The sequence below is a fragment of the Doryrhamphus excisus genome, linkage group LG5 (assembly GCF_037039965.1).
Source record: "Doryrhamphus excisus strain RoL-2023G ecotype Guam linkage group LG5, RoL_Dexc_Guam_v1.1, whole genome shotgun sequence".
In the NCBI taxonomy this organism is placed as follows: Eukaryota; Metazoa; Chordata; class Actinopteri; order Syngnathiformes; family Syngnathidae; genus Doryrhamphus; species Doryrhamphus excisus.
Genome location: NC_136361.1, coordinates 12,555,949 through 12,575,568, shown reverse-complemented (window position 1 = coordinate 12,575,568; position 19,620 = coordinate 12,555,949). Strand labels below are relative to the sequence as shown.

The 19,620-nt window shown below is 42.3% G+C and overlaps 1 long non-coding RNA gene across 1 annotated transcript in view; it reads right to left on the bottom strand.

The window, feature by feature from the left end:
* The window catches only part of LOC131105477 (uncharacterized), a 41,525-nt gene extending 24,700 nt beyond the window's left edge, over window positions 1-16,825 (bottom strand). The window contains exons 1-2 of the long non-coding RNA XR_013627346.1: window positions 16,530-16,825; window positions 6,238-6,303 (exon numbers count right to left, since the gene is read on the bottom strand). This is a non-coding gene — a long non-coding RNA (uncharacterized LOC131105477). The remainder of the gene's footprint in view (window positions 1-6,237; window positions 6,304-16,529) is intronic.
* Window positions 16,826-19,620: the final 2,795 nt, after the last annotated feature.

Here is a 19,620-nt window from a genome sequence, read left to right as displayed (position 1 = left end):
CTTGCCTCCTCACCACCACACTGTGGACGCTGATGAGGTCAAATATGATGAACAAATGATGATGATGTGAATGATGCTTTGACTCCAATTTGTACCATCACTCCTCCCCTTTGGAAACAAACATTGTGGTGCCTTCAGGTTATCATTGTACAGTGTGGAAAAATGACATGTACCCATTCCAAACTGAAAATGTGGTAATGTTTTGTCAAATGTCAAAATGTCAGACAAGCAGTGCCACTACTACAATACAGCTATAGTTGGTCCGACAAAGGATGCATTCATTTTAAAGTATAACTTTGACATGCTCTCTATTGTACTGTATTAAGTCATAAAAACATTTTTAATAAAACGATGTGCCCACAGATATGAAGCAACACAACCTCTTCATGTTTTAAACGCTGCAGCCAGCGCTAACATGCTACTGAAATGATACATATGCAATAAAATGGGTTTGAATAATGTGTATATTTGTTATTTTAATGTGATGCTTTACATACATTTTAAATGCAGGATCATATATTTTTATATGGGAAAGCATTCCAACATTTTGCTCAGGATGATTTTTAAGGAAATGAATGATTAGACGCATTGCAGAAGTAACAATAGAGCAGTACTACTACTACTTATATAGAATTAATACTCATTAATAATAGTCATGATGGATGAGTGGTTAGCACGCAGGCCACACAGCTAGGAGGCCTGAGTTCAATTCCATCCTCTCCATCTCTGTGTGGAGTTTGCATGCTCTCCCCGTGCATTTCTCCGGGTACTCCGGTTTCCTCCCACATTCCAATAACATGCTAGGTTAATTGCCGACTCCAAATTGTCCATAGGTATGAATGTGAGTGTGAATGGTTGTTTGTCTATATGCGCCCTGTGATTGGCTGGCAACCAGTCCAGGGTATACCCCGCTTCTGGCCTGAAGACAGCTGGGATAGGCTCCAGCACCCCCGCGACCCTCGTGAGGATAAGCGGTAGAAAATGGATGGATGGCTGAATGAATAGTCATGATAATTCCAATAATAAAAATCGAATGAAATAAATACAATACAAAAAATTCAGAAAAATTAGTAGGTTATCAAATAAACATTACAGATATGAATTTTTCATAGGATACGCTTCACGATACGATTCACTTTCATATAATATTAAAAAAACTAATCTGGCTAAATAACTCATCATGTTAAAAACACTTACACGTTTGCTGATAATTAAGTCTGTTTAAGCCATTTAGTGAAGCTTTGCGTTGCCCTGATTGTTTGCTGTTGCGTCATCAATGTCAAACAAGCAGGAAGTTTAATATGAGGAACAGGAAGTTCTCTTCACAATCACCACCGTGATGTATTCAAAAAGGTCTCTGCAGTGTGTACAGTGGCATGGAAGAGTGTTTGCCCCCTTCCTGATGTCTTTTTTTTTTTTTGCATGTTTGTCACACTTCTATGTTGCAGATCATTCAACAAATGTAAATATTAGTCCATGCAGTTTTTTTAAAGGGAATCTTTTATTATTAAGGGAGAAAAAAATCCAGTGTGAAAAACTACTTGGGCCACCCTGAGCAGCAACAACTGCAATAAAGTGTTTGTGATAACTTGCAATCAGTTGGATTTTTTTTCTCCCTTAAGGGGAATTGCACTTTTTTAAATTTTGCTGATCATTTACAATCCCTGTGCATTCTAGCCCGAGAAAACGGGTTAATATGAGCTTGCTAGCAATGGATGTCATGGGGAATACCTATTTTGATGCTAAAGCCCTCACAAAAGAAAATATGCCAACAGTGTTCCTTTTACATAACTGACTTGTATATTAACCAAGCTACAGCGATATTATTATTGTAGCAGCTACCATCAAAAACTATTTTTATCTCACAGACTAGCACAGCGTCATTCACAGATGGAAGAGTGGATACCAAGCTCTCCATTTCGCTACAAAGACTCAACAAGATGTTCATTTGCCGTCAGCATTTTTCTGCCTGAGGACTGGAGCACACATCTTGTGCTGGAAGACACAGCCATCCCAAGGATAGGGGACATCATAAGTGTTGTTGCTTCATCTATGCTGCTGTTGTTCACAGAACTATGCGCCCCAGGAAATAAGTTTCGGTAGTGTTTTAAATCATCAAAATACGCCAAGATACTGCAACTATTACATATTATCATCAGTGTACGTGTTAATACATGATCACAGCATGTATATCAAACCATACAACGTTATTAGAGGTTTTTGTTTTAGAGGGCTTCAGTGTCAAAATAGGTGTGTCCCAATGACAGCAATGTAGTTTAACTCATATTAACTTGTCTTCTCATGTTATAATGCACAGAAAAGGGAAAGAAATGTGTTCATGTTTCACATAAGGATTGGGAATAATGTGGAAAATGTAAAAAAGAAAAGTGGTTTCCCTTTTCATTTTAGAAGGTCTTATTTAATTTAAAAACTGCATTTTGTGTTGAGTTGTGTTGTCATTGCCTAATATTTCAATGTGTTTGATGATCTGAAACATTTAAGTGTGACAAACATGCAAAAAAGTAAGAAATCCGGAAGAGGGCAAACACGCTTTCACACCACTGTACTGTATGTGTGGATTCAACTGAGTAAAATTAAGCTCAGGCCTGGCGAGTCGCATCCAGATCAGAGAGAATGGCATCCCCGAGGGCCAACCGTGCTCCTGTGCTGGAATGTCAAGTAGTTGGGCCGCGGCGGGAGACTCAAGCAGGAAGCGTTTTGACTAATGTTTCCCCTTTCATGGCGCTCCGTCGCCGTGCCCCCACAACCGCCCAAAACCTCCCCGAGACAACTTTACGGTGATGTCATTCATATGCAAAGCAGGCGTGCTTTCAGTGTGTGTGCGTGCAGCCGCTGGCGAGCGTGCGCGTTGCTTGAGTGGCTGATTCCATTACTTGAAGGACCATTACGCTTGCCTGTCAGCGGCCAAAAGACCTGAGAAAAATTAGCGGATTAAATCACTCCCATCCTCCTCCTTTTCCTCCTTTTCCTCCTCTTCTTCCTCACGCACCCCTCCTTGCCTCGTTCTAAGTCCCGGCAACATTTGAGTGGAACAAGCTAACGTGTTTTTACTGGCCTGTAAAGGTATAAACCACATCCAGAAGTCCAAGTTAATGTCACCTTCAGCATCACCCCCCATAAAAAAAATAAAGGAATCAACCTCACATCCCAAAATGTGAGAATGAAGCCTCCGGCTGAGATTAATGCTCTGGGAAACAACAACGTTCCCCAGTGGGGTTTGCCTCACACCAGATGGGTGTAGCCTCACAAGGCCAAGAGGCTAGAGACGACACCCCCTCCTTCCCCCCACAACCACCACCCAGTGGGGAGGACGGCGAGCTAATGCCGACAGCTCAACAAAGGCCGCCACCGCCGTGGAGGGCATGGAGGAGCACGGGAAAGGAGGCGAGGTCAAAGGGACCTCCGGGGGTTCAAGTTCAAGGCGACAGTGCGACGGAGTGCTCCCGCTTCCTCATGTAGCATCAGCACCGCTGTCTTGATATTGGACAGGAAGCCTACCACACGGGGACTTTTAAAGTCATGTGACGTGATGCATTCAATGGACACATCATTTAGCTACATGAGACGTTCAAAATATTAAAAACATCTCCCTGTATGCAACCACAGTAATACACATATTCTGCATTGTTATAGAATTTAGGCCTCACTTACTTTTCTATTTGTATGCAAACATTTTGTCTCGGGTTACATATATTTCCCAGGTAGCGTACAACATGCCGCATGTTTTGTTGTGGTTTTAATATACAGCATAAGTCCTAAGCATGAAGCATAACTGTTTTCTTAACGTATATTTAGTACAAAACTTGTTAGCAGCTGGCGGACAGCGACTTCTGGTTGCAAACCAGTCACTTTGTCAATGGAGCCAAAGAAAGTTGCAAGTGTGTGATATACACATATATAAAAATATATAATAACACTATGGAACTGAGGGAATAACTCACAGCCAAACACAAAGGTGGTGTCCTGCCTCGTAGCTATCTCAACAATGAACTCTTCAATCAAGGTAAATGTGACGTCTGATGTTCAAAAAGTGAAAAAGTGATTTGTGTTAACATTTTTATTATTTCGTTTGAGGACTTTTTGTTTGATAGGGACCTTAGAATGATGGCCCAATCTGACAGCTTGTTCCTAAAACAAGTAACAATGTGCATGTGTGATAAAATATAATGAGATTAATGACATTTCCGGGGTGAATTACCTTTGCTGCGGCTTAGTTCAAAGGTCAAACAAGAATGCCGAACAATTCCGTGTAGAAAGAAGAGACATGATGCTGAGTGAAGCACGTTCATGTGGAATTTAGGATCAAGCTTGGATAAACTGTTTGACCTTCTTCATGATGGGTGGGGGGTGGGGGGTTGCACTTAGCGTGGCTAATCTTGACCAGAGAGTCAAAGTTCGAATACATTTCACGAACTGAAAGACCACCGCGTGACATAGATTGCATATGTTTGTTTTTTCCTCTGTGACCAGGCTGGGGGAGAAGGGGTCAGAGGTCAAGCAGACCATGTTAGTCACCCCATAAAACACCTCTTAACATCTCTGCTGACCCACCTCCCTTCCTAATCGTCACCTCTCTTGGTTGTCCACAAAGGAGGGTCAAAGGCCAGGAAGTGTGTCGTCACGTCTTTTTAGTGGCCTCACACAAAGTCAGACAACATGCCCACTGGATGAACTCTGACCCCCACCTCAGCCTGCTGGGTGTCTAAGAGGACGTCACACATATGGACCAAGATGGATGAATATAGAGCAAGTCATGATGACAAAGAATGGATGTGTTTTGGATTCCTCTGATGACATTTGAGTGTAATGCTGACTCTCAATTGGAATACAGTAATCCCTCGTTTATCACAGCTAATTGTTTCCAGATGTGACCGCAATAAGGGAATTTTCTCAAAGTAGGATTCTGTCTTTTGGTCTCGGCCACCCGTGACAGGTGGAAAGCGTCCCATCACTGCACACTCACCATTTTGAACAGTTTTAAGTGTACCATCCAGGCAGTGCACTGCATTTTGCCGTACTCAAATGAAGTGTAAGTACGCAAGTGTGCCATTTGAGACACAGCATGTGTTTATGGTTACATGACAGAAAGTGACTTTTAATGGTCATCAAAGCAACCCAAACTAAAGCAAACAACTATGTCCTCTCTTGTTTACTCTTTCTGCCTGTTTATATCACACACACGGTGCCATGCTGAAGCTCTCTGCGCAGCTCCTGGTTGCCTTGGCAACAACATGAGCACGTGTGTATCTCCACTGGCAGAACTCCCTGTCTCTTTTTCCATGTTTCATTGGACACAATGCAAACACACAGACACACACTCACACCCACATTTTAGCAGTGACTTTAGTCCAAAAGCACACCAGAAAGACACAATGACACCTTTATGAACAGCTTGAAAAATGCTGCTGTCGGTGATGTCCAAATCTTATCTTTGTTTCGGGGGGGGGGTTGATGGATTGCAACATTTCCCAAAATATAGTTTTTATTGGGCCAACAATTGTCAGTAAATATTTAAATGCTGTTGAGTTTACTAATAAATTCCTATCTTTGAAGTTCTGTGGAATATACTGTACATGTTATTGTTATGTGATTTTTGGCAACTCCTTTTTAAAGACTAGATCTACGTTGTGCATTTGCAGTAGAAAAAGTGAGATTATTCAAACGAGTAGGGTACAATTCAGCACATGAAGCAGGGGGTGAGGGCGGGGGTGTCAAATGTTCCTGGGAGCGGCGGTGTGCATGGATGTGATCCCCTCAGGTTAGTTGTTGTACAGCCTAATCCACATGACCCCTGCCTTCCCCCTTCATTCAGTAGCTCTGATTGGATTACACGGCAACTCGCCCTACCCCAGTGTGTGTGTGCGTGTGTGTGTGAGTGTCTATGATCGGAAAAATGTATCAAAAACAAAGTGTATCAAACATTGTCAGGGAGGCTTTCATGTAACAATCCTATACTGTATCATACTCAAGGAAGCCGCCAGGAATTCTGGGCTCTATGAAAAGGTTTGCTAATGTTTGCTTTTTATGGTTCCATACTACCAGTGTAATATTTACTGCTAGTGAGATGTCGATGCAACAGTCTGCATATACTATAGTATACAATTCACTATCTGATGCAAAAGAACATTACAAATGTGCTAAAGGCCATCTTTTTAATTGCCACAGACTTCCTGCAATGATACTAAGTAACATGTCATTGAACACAGTGTTACTCACCTTCTTCACTGGTAGGAGTAACGATATGGGGAGACAGGGCTGTCACTCACTCATCTGTTGTTAAATCTGGTGAAAGAAGCAGTGACAATGTATTTAATAAAACATGCTACATGCTGTGCTGATTGAATGTTGGTTATTAAGGAGTGGGATGTAGGCTAAAACAATATGCTAACATTTATAAAATTTATTTCATTATGGACATTAAGCTAATAGACTGGCTTTCACATATTGAAACCCTTTTTGTTTGCCTGTCACTTTTTTCTCTTTTCTTTTTTGACAGTCCACAGGCTGCTAAGCATTGTTGTGGTGGACCAAACCATTTAATTTCATATGGGTGGTGCAGTCAATATGGAAGTTTGGTCACTGTGACTATTTAACTGTTACTACCAAATTCCAAATTCTGACTATATATTAAAAAATATATATTCTACCTATTTATTGGGGCCCATGTCAGTCAGGAGCCCTTTATGGCACCACTGATCATACTGAGATATACTTTTCATATTTGGATCATTTCATATAGCTAAATAAGTCAGTGAAAATACAGTACAGTTGTACAAGCACAATAACAACAATGCATTCTGAATGAATTCTCAGGTATTGGGTGAAGTAACTACTGCAACTACTGCCACCTGCTGTTCAGGACCGTCACCAACAGTTAAGGGAAATAGAATGAGGTGGATGAGGAGAGACAGGTTTTAATGACTCATTAATTGTCTTCTGTGTACACACCTTTTCCGTCTGCTCATGCTTTATACACACCGACTCGCAACCCTGAAGGTCAAACCCTCAAGGTCACCCTGCTTGATTCCGGCCTTTCAATTAGCACACATGATCTGAAGTGACATTTCAACATGGTAGCCATAGCGACCGTTTGACGTCCTACGCGGCTGTTCACACCTGAACGCAGCCCACAAAGGGATGAGGACCTCAGAGTGGACATTGTTCCTCTATGAAAATCACCATCATGGCGGGTCAAGGCTGGTACTAAATCTCTATGTAAGTAGGGATGGAAATCTCTTTGTGACCATTTGAATCTAGATACACAGGTTACTATACAATTTAAACGCAATACATTTTAAAAACATATTTCAATATGATTTGATGGAGTGTACAAACAATACCATTTCATTCCATTCTAAAGTTAATGTTTGTAGATTTGGACAACTTAGATTATAAAAAAATAAAGATGCAAAGCAAAACGATGACACATCTGTTCAAAAAGTTTCAAAATATGTCCAAACTCAGAGAAGTAAATAGAATTATTAGTCACATTTTCCACCTACAAAACTCTCAAAGCACTTAGACACCGTTAGCACATTTAACTACTGATGATGCAGCATCAGGAGCAACTGGGGGTTCAGCATCTTGGCATGGATACTTCAACATGATCACAGGAGCATGTAGAACAATCCTTTCTCTGGCAGCCAATTCCTTCTCTCGTGATATCGGGTGAATGTCTCCACAATCGATTAATTTAAAGATTTATGGATTACTGTCGATGCAGGAGGCTGCTACAGGTACAGCCAAATAGTTCGCTTGGCAAACATGGGACCAGCTTCTCATTTGACCTCCATGCTTGTGACTGAGTGACAGCACAGGATGGAACATCTTGATAGCCTCCTGATGGCAGCCCAGCTCCAGCCTCTGCTTGCAGGACAATGAGCAATCACCATTCAGTGTTGGTGATTAGACACTCACAGCTGCAAAGAAGCGGCAGCCTGAAAAGAGCCTTTTTTTCTGGATCTGACCATGTGACCTTACAACTGGAATCATTCATTCCTTCTCTTATTCAGGATGGCGGGTGAGTTGGAGCCTGATCTCATCACGCACCCTGGACACCCAGACACCCTGGACTGGTCATTGGTCAATCACAGAACACAAGCATTTGCACTCACTTTCAATAGTCTATAATCTATAATTACCGAACATGACTGTTTTGGGGATGTGGGACGGAGCCACAGTACCCGGGAAAAAACACATGATGGACTGGGAGAACATGCAGACTGCCTCACTGAGAGGCAGCCGAAGTTCCCTCTACCCGGGCATCATGAGACTGGAATGTGTCAGCAGTCCAGGGGCTGACTGATTTAAGAAACCCCCCAGAAGGCCATCTATAGTCTAATCTGGAGCATGCTTAGACAATGTAGGGAGTGCATAAAAGCATGTGCACACTTTACATCTGATCTCAATTTTCCGCTTTGATGCAGAATCCAATAAGGTCCTGCCCCAGGTGGAGGAGTTCAAGTATCACCAGTGAGGGAAGTATTGAGCGTGGGGTCAACAGGCAGATCGGTCGTGGTGAAGAGCTGACCCAGTACCGGGCGATCTACAGTGCATCCGGAAAGCATTCACAGCGCTTCACTTTTTCTACATTTTGTCATGTTACAGCCTCATTCCAAACTGAATTAAATTAATCTCTTACCTCAAAATTCTACACAAAATACTCCATTATGACAATGTGAAAAAAGTTTTTTTTGACATGTTTTGAATTGATTAAAAATAGAAAAAAAAAATCACATTTACATAAGTATTCACAGCCTTTGCCATGAAGCTCAAAATTGAGCTCAGGTGCATCTTTTTTCCACTGATCATCCTTGAGATCTTTCTACAGCTTAATTGGAGTCCACCTGCAGTAAATTCAGTTGATTGGACATGATTTGGAAATATAATAACTGTCTATATAAGGTCCCACAGTTGACTGTGCATGTCAGAGCACAAACACCAAGCATGAAGTCAAAAGAACTGTCTGTAGACCTGCGAGACAGGATTGTCTTGAGGCACAAAACTGGGGAAGGATACAGAAACATTTCTGCTGCTTTGAAGGTCCCAATGAGCACAGTGGCCTCCATTATTCATAAATGGAAGACGTTTGGAACCACCAGGACTCTTCCTAGAGCTGGCCGGCCTTCTAAACTGAGCGATCGGGGAAGAAGGGCCTTAGTCAGGGAGGTGACCAAGGCCCCGATGGTCACTCTGTCAGAGCTCCAGCGTTCCTCTGTGAAGAGAGGAGAGCCTTCCAGAAGGACAACCATCTCTGCAGCAATCCAGTGGCCAGACGAAAGCCACTCCTTAGTAAAAGGAACATGGCAGCCCGTCTGGAATTTGCCAAAAAGCACCTGAATGACTCTCAGACCATGAGAAACAAAATTCTCTGGTCTGATGGCTTTCGTCTGGCCACTCTACCATACAGGCCTGATTGGTGGATTGCTGCAGAGATGGTTGTCCTTCTGGAAGGCTCTCCTCTCTCCACAGAGGAACGCTGGAGCTCTGACAGAGTGACCATCGGGGTGATTTTTTTGTTTTCTATTTTTAATAAATTCAAAAAAAGTAAAAAAAAAACCTTTTTCACATTGTCATAATGGAGTATTTTGTGGAGAATTTTGAGGTAAGAGATTAATTTAATTCAGTTTGGAATGAGGCTGTAACATGACAAAATGTAGAAAAAGTGAAGCACTGTGAATACTTTCCGGATGCACTGTATGTTCCCATTCTCACCTATGGTCATGAGCTTTAGATTGTGACTGAAAGAAAGAGGTTGCGCATACAAGCGGCTGAAATTAGTTTCCTTCATAGGATGGCTGGACTCACCCTAAGAGATAGGATTAGGAGCTCAGTCAACTGAAAGAGTAGAACCACTCCTCCGTCACATCGAGAGGAGCCAGTTGAGGTGGTTAGGGCATCTAGTCCGGATGCTTCCCTGGTGAGGTGTTCTGAACATGCCCAGCTAGGAGAAGGCCCTGGGGCAGACCTAGGACACGCTGGAGGGATTATGTCTCACAGCTGGCCTGGGAACAACTTGGTGTCCTCCTGGTGGAGCTGGAAGAGATGGCCGGGAACTGGGAAGTCTGGGCATCCCTACTGAGACTGCTGCCCCTGCCACCCAGTCCCGAATAAGCGGAAGAAAATGGATGGATGAAGAATCCAATCGTCAATCGGTTACTGTTTTGGTTTCCACTGATGGTTCATGTGTTATTTATGTTTTTCAACAAGAATATTGAGTGGGGTTGTGTGATTTATTAATTTTCACTTTCTATGATTGCACTTTGACAGCAGCAACATGTGGATTCAGTATCTTGTCCAAGGATACTTTGACATGGTCACAGGAGGACGGAGGATCAAACCTGCACAACCTGCAGACAACTGCTCTACCCGACTTAAGTTATTGTCATCACTTGAGAAAGTGCTTTGAGAAAGTTGGCATTGCCATGTCGTGTCATGGAGACGTACACTGAGATATCAACTTTAGTCTTGGAAGTTCAACAAGGCGTGGACTCGTGCCCCCTTCCAGGCTGCACGTGATTTCAAACATCCTCCATCCATGCTTGGTAGAAGCCTTTCAAAGAAATAAAACATGAAGGAGACTTAAATCAGGAAGCAGATTTGTCTTCAGCTGAGTGATAGATTGATGACCTCATTAACGTGTGTAATATTCATCAAGCTCCTTCACACCCAAAAAGCGTCCGCAAGCACATTTTTTTGGTGGCAAGATAAGAAATCAAATCTGTATTTTATGTTTTTTGCCACAGGGAAGCATGAGTTACTACGTACATATTGGAGCGCCGTGAACATTGTTGTCGCCAGAAAGCAGACGCGGCATTAGCATAGGGCGGCTAGCACAAAGACGTTCCCAGGCTTTGATGGTAAAACAGAGGACGGCATTGATAGCGCCGTCAATGCGATGCGGCCGTAATATGCCGCATATGTTTGCCATCCCGCTGCAGCTCTATGGGATTAAGCCTCACATGCAAAGTGGTCCGCCCAATAATGTTTCTTCATGGGTTACCCTCTCTTCATTAAAACGCAGACAAGGGGCGGGGAAAAGGGGGGGGATTCTTCAGCATGTCTGGTTGGGAGTGTGGGAGCGTGTGTGATGTTGTGTGCTAGGAGAAGGGGGGGATGCATGGGAATTGACTTTGCTATTAAATGACTTGACTAAAAAAAAAAAAAAACAAAGTCCCCTCACCCCCCATTCCCCATCCATGCAAGAGCACGAGAAAGCCACCGCGACCGCTGCTGCAATTTGCTGTCTGGTCGGCATAAAGGAGAGGTCAGAGGTCAAATAAGTGCGCCGAGTCTGAGGTGCTTTCTCATGTTAATGCCTTTACAAACAAGTCATCATTCCGGAGATGTTGGCGCGACAAACTTATGGATGCAAAATCTAACAACTGTGAATCTTCACTGGGAAACAATAAATCCACCAGAGGACGCACCAAAGATGAATTAAGAAGATCTGTCAACAACGAGCTCAAACCCAAAAAAGTACTCAGACACCCCCAAGAAGTGAGACGTGAAGAATATGTGGTGTTCTTGCATGCAGCTCTCGTGGTTTCTACTGTTCATTGGAATGTGTCCATTTATCAGGACTTTTTCGAGTTCTTCCACACCAAAGTCCACCAAACTGCCTTGCTTTGTATACAGGGAACAGAGACGGGTCTTCCCCAATGTGTTCCTCCAAACATGAAGCGTTGTGGTGACCGTCTTATGCGAAGAAAGACAGTGGCAAAGGAGACAGATTACATCATGACTTAAATCTCATTTAGTGGTGTGTTATCTTTCATAATGTGAGTTGAACATATTTGCAGATCAATAGCAAAAACGCTAAAGTAGAAAACACAGTAAACATCCTTTTGGGAAGGGGGGGGGGGGGGGGCTCACATAGAGTTTTTGTGTTTGTTTCAGTCCTGACCATTAACTTAAGCAAACAAATGCATAGAATTATGACATACTGCATGTTCATAGCTGGGAGTGTAAGAAGACGCATGTGTGCTGGGATAAAAACACATAAGCCGAAATGACCTGAAGCAAACTCCTCTGTCAAGTATTATATTAACACACATGCATAATTCATAATACAAGAACATAAAATTTAAATAAATAGTTGTTCTAAAGGTGCAGCATGCACTTAACACACGGATTTAATGAGACCTGGAAGAAAGCCAGACACCGTTTATGGTCCAGCATCTAGCGGCAGCTTGTGGTACTGCATGTCCAGGAAACTTAATACTGTATTGGTTAATATCAAATTTTTGAAGACTTAAAGAATAATAAGTTGATTGAAAAATGATGATTTGAATGTGTTTATTCTATGAAATTACTAATTATGTTTAAAAAATAATGTCTGCATTTTTTCTTATCAATTAAATCTTCCAAATATTAAGCTAGTGCTAATTTCTTATTCAAAGGCTTCACTTTAGATCTTGTCTTGACTGCTCAAGGGTCATGTAAGCTGGGAGGATGTTCCACTTTTCAGAGGAGCTGTGTGAAAGACAAGTTCCTGGAGGAGAAGACGAGGACACAAGGAGGCCTCTCGCTCTGCTCCCGTCTGCTCAGGAGCTCCTAATCGGAGCAGACAAGCGGCTGACGGAATGAAGATGCTTAATTGGCAGCGAGTCGTGGGAACGCGTAAACAAACAGCTGCCACCTCGTCCCTCTTGCTCATGAATAAAGCGGAACACAACCTGGCAGCTGCAGGGAGGCCGCAGCATCTCAACAGGATTGAGGAGAAGGAGGAGGAGGAGATTAGGCTAACTTTAATCCTCCTCCAGTGGTGAAACATGCAGACACAAAACATGCTCACATACATGAGAAGAGAAGATAATGCCCTGATATTTGCCCCTAAACACTTTTAGCAGAATATACGACCCTTTGATTCACAATCAAGATTTATTTTTATAAACACCTTTAGCTGCACAAGTTGAAGGAACTTGAAGAGCATTGTTAAGATGTTATTTTGGCTTTTAAGAAAAACATTAAACAAAAGTAAAGTAAAGTGTAAATCCACTCAGGCAATCACTTCAAACTGCAGTTTGCCAGACAACTAGTCACCTGGGAAGGGAAGGGTCCTACACATCTCGAGACCCATTTATGGTAGGGTGGCAGTCAATTTCCAGTTTAATATAATTTCATAATCAGAAAGATAAAAATTTACTTATTTCTTTAAAAATTAACTAATTAACCAAGTACTGTGCTCTTGGGGTCATTTTGGTTGGCAAGGCCACTATTGGGAGGGTTCACCACTATTCCATGTTTCCACCATTTGTGGATAATGGCTCTCACTGTGGTTCCCTAGAGAACCAAAGCTTTAAAAATCGCTTTATATTAAAAGTATTAAAGAATTAAATCAGGAAAAAGTGGCAGGTAGTGGAACAGAGAACCAAATGGCAGACAATATTGTAAAATCCCGACATATGTAGGCGTAAGAGGGGAAACTATAGTCGAAATAGGAAAGGAAAATATATTACTATGAAAATGGGGTTTGGGCACACATAGCTAGTTTGCTAAAATTGTAATGACATAGAAAACCTCTTCTGTTCAACTATCTAAAGTAGTCAACGTTCAATCAATGTTGTTGTTGACTGTTTTCCTTTGGCTGAAGGATGCAAGGGCAAACCTTTAAAGCCTAAAAATAAAGCTCATGAGAACAAAGAGTAATTTTACAACATAGTGTATATTGTACTTCCTAATTTCTAGGGGTGTGCCCCCTAAAAAGCCCCAACAATACAATATGTGTATATGATTTGTGTTAAAGGGAAACGGCACACTCTCAATTTCGCGACAAAGACTCAACAAGATGCTCGTTTGAGGACTGGAGCACACGTCTTGTGCTGGAAGACACAGCCACCCGAAGGAGAGGTGACATCGTAAGTGTTGTCGCTGCTGTTGTTGTTGACAAAACTAGCATTAGTACGTCTATCAATGCAGAAAGAAATACGTTTTGGTAGTGCAATGTTGTGAGAGGGTTCTTTTTAGAGGGTTTCATAGTCAAAATATGTGTATCCCAATGACAGCATTGTTTGCTAGCTCAAATTAACTTCTTTTGTCTTGTAATAATTCACAGAAAAGGGAAAGAAATACAGTGCATCCGGAAAGTATTCACAGCGCTTCACTTTTTCTACATTTTGTCATGTTACAGCCTCATTCCAAACTGAATTAAATTAATCTCTTACCTCAAAATTCTACACAAAATACTCCATTATGACAATCTGAAAAAAGGTTTTTCGAAAAGCGAAAGCCACGAAAGCCACTCCTTAGTAAAAGGAACATGGCAGCCCTTCTGGAATTTGCCAAAAAGCACCTGAATGACTCTCAGACCATGAGAAACAAAATTCTCTGGTCTGATGGCTTTTGTCTGGCCACTCTACCATACAGGCCTGATTGGTGGATTGCTGCAGAGATGGTTGTCCTTCTGGAAGGCTCTCCTCTCTCCACAGAGGAACGCTGGAGCTCTGACAGAGTGACCATCGGGGCCTTGGTCACCTCCCTGACTAAGGCCCTTCTTCCCCGATCGCTCAGTTTAGAAGGCCGGCCAGCTCTAGGAAGAGTCCTGGTGGTTCCAAACGTCTTCCATTTACGAATAATGGAGGCCACTGTGCTCATTGGGACCTTCAAAGCAGCAGAAATGTTTCTGTATCCTTCCCCAGATTTGTGCCTCAAGACAATCCTGTCTCGCAGGTCTACAGACAGTTCTTTTGACTTCATGCTTGGTGTTTGTGCTCTGACATGCACAGTCAACTGTGGGACCTTATATAGACAGTTATTATATTTCCAAATCATGTCCAATCAACTGAATTTTCTGCAGGTGGACTCCAATTAAGCTGTAGAAAGATCTCAAGGATGATCAGTGGAAAAAAGATGCACCTGAGCTCAATTTTGAGCTTCATGGCAAAGGCTGTGAATACTTATGTAAATGTGTTTTTTTTGTTTTCTATTTTTAATAAATTCAAAACATGTCAAAAAAAACCTTTTTTCACATTGTCATAATGGAGTATTTTGTGTAGAATTTTGAGGTAAGAGATTAATTTAATACAGTTTGGAATGAGGCTGTAACATGACAAAATGTAGAAAAAGTGAAGCGCTGTGAATACTTTCCGGATGCACTGTATGTGTTCATTTTCACACAAAGATTGTGAATGATGGACATTTTTTTTTTAAAGTGCCGTTCCCCTTTAAGCTGAATATTTGTTTTTGTTGCTGCATTTTGGTTGTGCAGCAGCGTTTGATGGTTCATTCATTGCTTTTCTACCGCTTATCCTCACAAGGATCGCGGGGGTGCTGGAGCCTATCCCAGCTGTCTTTGGGCGAGAGGCGGGGTACACCCTGGACTGGTCGCCAGCCAATAACAGGGCACATATAGACAAACAACCATTCACACTCACATTCATACCTATGAACAATTCACCTAGCATGTTTTTGGAATGTGGGTGGAAGCCGGAGTCCCCAGAGAAAACCCACACATGCACGGGGAGAACATGCAAACTCCACACAGAGATGGCCAAGGGTTGACTTCAACTCAGGTCTCCTAGCTGAGTGGCCTGCACACTAACCACTCATCCGCCGTGCAGCCACATTAGATGGTATTTAACATAAAAATTTGCTCTTCACGAACATGTTAGCATGCAGCAGGACAACTTCTTTAAACATCTTCTTGTCTTGACTTTCAGGATGAGATCCCAGACTTGATGATGTCCTTATTAGCATTTCATTTAGTGCATGCTAATCCGTACTTCCATCATGAGGAGGTCAGCACACATGAAGATGATTAAAAAGGTGGTCACATGACAGCAAAGCGATTCAGTGAAAAAAGTCTGCCTCCACGCTCATACACTATGGTTCGTGTGTGCTGCTCACTGTTTTTTCTTCATTGTGCTTTTATAAAGATAATAAAGCTTACTTTTATCAGCTATTTATACAACAATATCTTTATAAGAAAGCAGCAGAAATCTAATTAAAATCAGTGGGCAGTTCACTAATTATTCTGGGAGAATTTTCTAGGTGGAAAACGTTTGAAATGGAGCTCAATCAACAAGCCCCGCCTCCTGCTTGATGGTAGGCGGCCCCATCAGGGCATAAGGAGGGGGACACCTTCATTGATGTCTTTGAAGCAACTTTTATTCTGCTTTCTTTTGTCGTCCCTTCAGAATAATAATAAGAAAGCAACACCACCATCGCCACTTCCTTCAGGACTTTGCTTCCTTTGATTTCTTTGCGGCGCGGCGTCTAATAATAGACATGTCCATCAACTGCAGCCCCCCCATGTCAGAGTTAATTGGCACCGTGCAAAGACTTCTGAAGCCGGCCCATCATTAGATCACTGGATGCTGACCGACCCACCTGCTCTCGACCCCCCGGTAGGGCGGACCCGCCCTCTCGCCATCCAGCCCCGTCTTTTTAGAACGTATCAAAAAGGCTGAGACCATTCAGGACTATAAAATAGCTAACTATCAAACAAATATTGTATTTCGTAGGTCCTTTCTTTGAATGAGACAACTATGATGCTGATGAAGACTCACCTGTTACTACTTCAGCTTAATAAAGATGGCGGCAGGGGCTGTCAAAGGGCAACACGGACAAGTCAGTAGTTACACAAGATGGCAGCCTCCAAAAACTTCGCTGACTTCGGCTAATGTTAACCCAGTCAGAAAAGCAAGCTAATGAAAGCTAGTATTAACTACACAATGCTAGCAAGCATTAGCCCTCTGAGGCTCGCAGCTAATATTCTCAGCTCAGGAGAGTGTGCTAATGCTACCAGCTAAAACTAGTCCCATGATGCCAATAGCCAATAATATCCACAAATTTTGGTTGTAATTTATAATCTTTCAACTCATAAAATGTTTAAGAAATGAACATGTACCTGTAGTTAGCATGTTGTCCAGATTGTTGTGTTGTGACAGCTTAGTTTTTTTTCAATTGAAAAAAACTTTACTTGTACCCTGGTGGGCAGTTCAAGAAATTCTGATGTGTACAACATCAGCTTGGACCGATGCTGTTGTTTTTGAAGGTGATTTGTTTAGTCATAACACCCATGTTGGAATTTTAGTGATGCTTGCGGTGTGAAAGATTTCTTTATCAATAATAATTGCCCTCTAATGTGTGCACCAAAAAAGGGGGCATGTATGTTGCCAAAGAGTCAAAGGTGAAGGGAATAAAAGTGTAATGTGTTCTTTTGGGAGTGTAAGTGTGCATCAGTTCCCTTGTCCTAATGCTCTGGCGTGTCTCCCATGATGCCGCTTCTGCCAGCTTCCTGCCTCTAATGGCCGCCTCAGTGTGCCCCCTGCACGCCCCCTCCCCTGAGGCAGAGAGCCCGGTGGCGTTAATGGAGGCCATTGAGGGCCAAAGAAAGGCTCCTTTGTGGCTCTGGGGGCAAGCGTGGGCACCCGTTTGCTCACACACAGCTTCCCCTCGTCACGCGGCACTCAGAAGGCTGTGCCAACAGCGGAGATCCAAAGACAGCAGCTCTAAAATGGGGGGGTGGGGGGTGAGCACAACAGCAATGGAGGCCAAAGTTGGCATACAGCGTGAGTCAGTGAAAGGCCCCGAAAGAAGAGGACAGATTAAACCGAATAAGACAAATTCAATTGGTGTTAAGAAAGAAGGCGGTGAAGGAAATGGCCGACAAACCTGGCAACCCAGCAGAGAGAAAAAAAAATGGAGGAAAGACAAAGAAGCGGACGTTGCCACGCTGGTCAGTGAAGCACTTTGGCTTGATTTAGAACACCCAGATTGTTCCGCCGTGCCAACAGATGTGACGCTAAATCTGCGCTAACGCTTTTTGTTGTCAGGGCAATGCCGAGCGCTCACGCTCAATGGCGTTCCTGGCGCTTTGTGTGCGCTTTTGTCGTCATTCACGCTGCATAAAACAAAGTGTTTCCTGCTACCACTCGGGATACTTTTGTTTACTTGGAATTCTGTAGTTCAGGTGCAAGCAAAGACATGATTGGTAGACACAGAAAGATGAAGGCGGGGCTTATGGGCACACTCGGAAGCAGAAAATATCCTAGTTGGAGGATACAAAGACTCTAATTCAGGGGTCTCAAACTCAATTTACCTGGGGGCCACTGGAGCTAGGGTCTGGGCAAGGCTGGGCTGCATCAGGTTTTCAAAAAAAAAAAAAAACAGAAAAATATACAAACTTTTTCAGCGCTTTGGTTCCGATTTTCTACAATAAAAGCTCTGATAAAACATTCCACTGTTCTCAAATATCTTAATTTTTATTTTTCTGCACAAAATAAGATGAAAAATAAATAATCAAATGAAGAATAAAGAAAATCAATCAATCTGCAATAAATAAATATAATAATAATAAAACGGCAAATAATAAAAATTTAAGAAACCACATACAGTTGGTGGGTAGACAAATTATTTTATTCAGATTAAAATGAACAAAGCATTATTAGAGCCCTGTAGACATGACAAAACACAACTATAGTCACATTTATACTTTTTTTATTTACAACATATTGCGCAACTGCAGGGTCTTGAGACACATGCTAACTCGCAAACTAGAGAGCTAGCGACCTAAATGGTAGCCTTCAAGTTATTTCCTTTAAACTTAAATAGCCAAAACCTCACCACTTCCACACGGATAGGGAGGATAACTATTAACAGTTATTTAACCTTTAACATGAACATTAATCAAACGTAATAATTTTTTCTGGGTACATGATACCATACAGCATCCATATCAAACTTGCGCGGGCCGCACTAACATTAAACTTTCATATCAAGGCGGGGGCCTCAAACTAGTGTCCTGCGGGCCACATTTTGCCCGCGGGCCACGTGTTTGAGACCCCTGCTTTAATTCCATCAGTACACTTCAAAAAGTCAACTCTCTACTTCATTTGTGTGATTCCCTTCCCTTTCGCTACGTAGCCAAGATGGCGGTGATTGAGTGGCGGGTAGGGTCAATTGCGGCACACTCACCATTGGCAGCATGTTGAGTGCAACATGCAGGTTCTAACAGTGTTTTGAGTGCATACTGGTTAATTTTAATAAATGGAATATTTTCATAGTTGTTAACATAATTATAATCACCTTTAAAGTCCAATTATTCCTTGATTATACCACATTGCAGGGACTCGATACGGCTACTAGCTAGTGAGCTAACCAGTTAGCATCAAATTTATATCTTTGAAACCTAAGAAGCCAAAAACAAGTTTTTTCCCACCTGTTTTTCATATCAAACATGCCATGGCTGACTTCATGACTTCATACTTATTAAAAAAACGCAATATTGCGTGGGGCGACTGTCGCAGTAATATATGTTACAATATATTTGTATCCATTTAGTGCTTAAAAAAGACATACATGGAAGCTGTAATGTGTGTCATGTGTCTACTTGTATCCGGAAATGAAAATGAAATTAGTTATTGAGGATAAAGCAAACATTTTACTGTGAAGAACGCGTTAGAAATAAAGAACAGCCAATGTGTGTTTGAAATGAAACATTGACTTTTATTTATCTACATTGTCAGGTTAATGACCAAGATTGCCTAGCTAGGTTCAAGAACGCCCCCTGCAGGCAGGACATCCATACTCCGCCTCCCTCCTGGGTCAGACAGGTCCTCCCTCTTTGTTTGCGCCGTCACTGCCGGAAATGGCGGC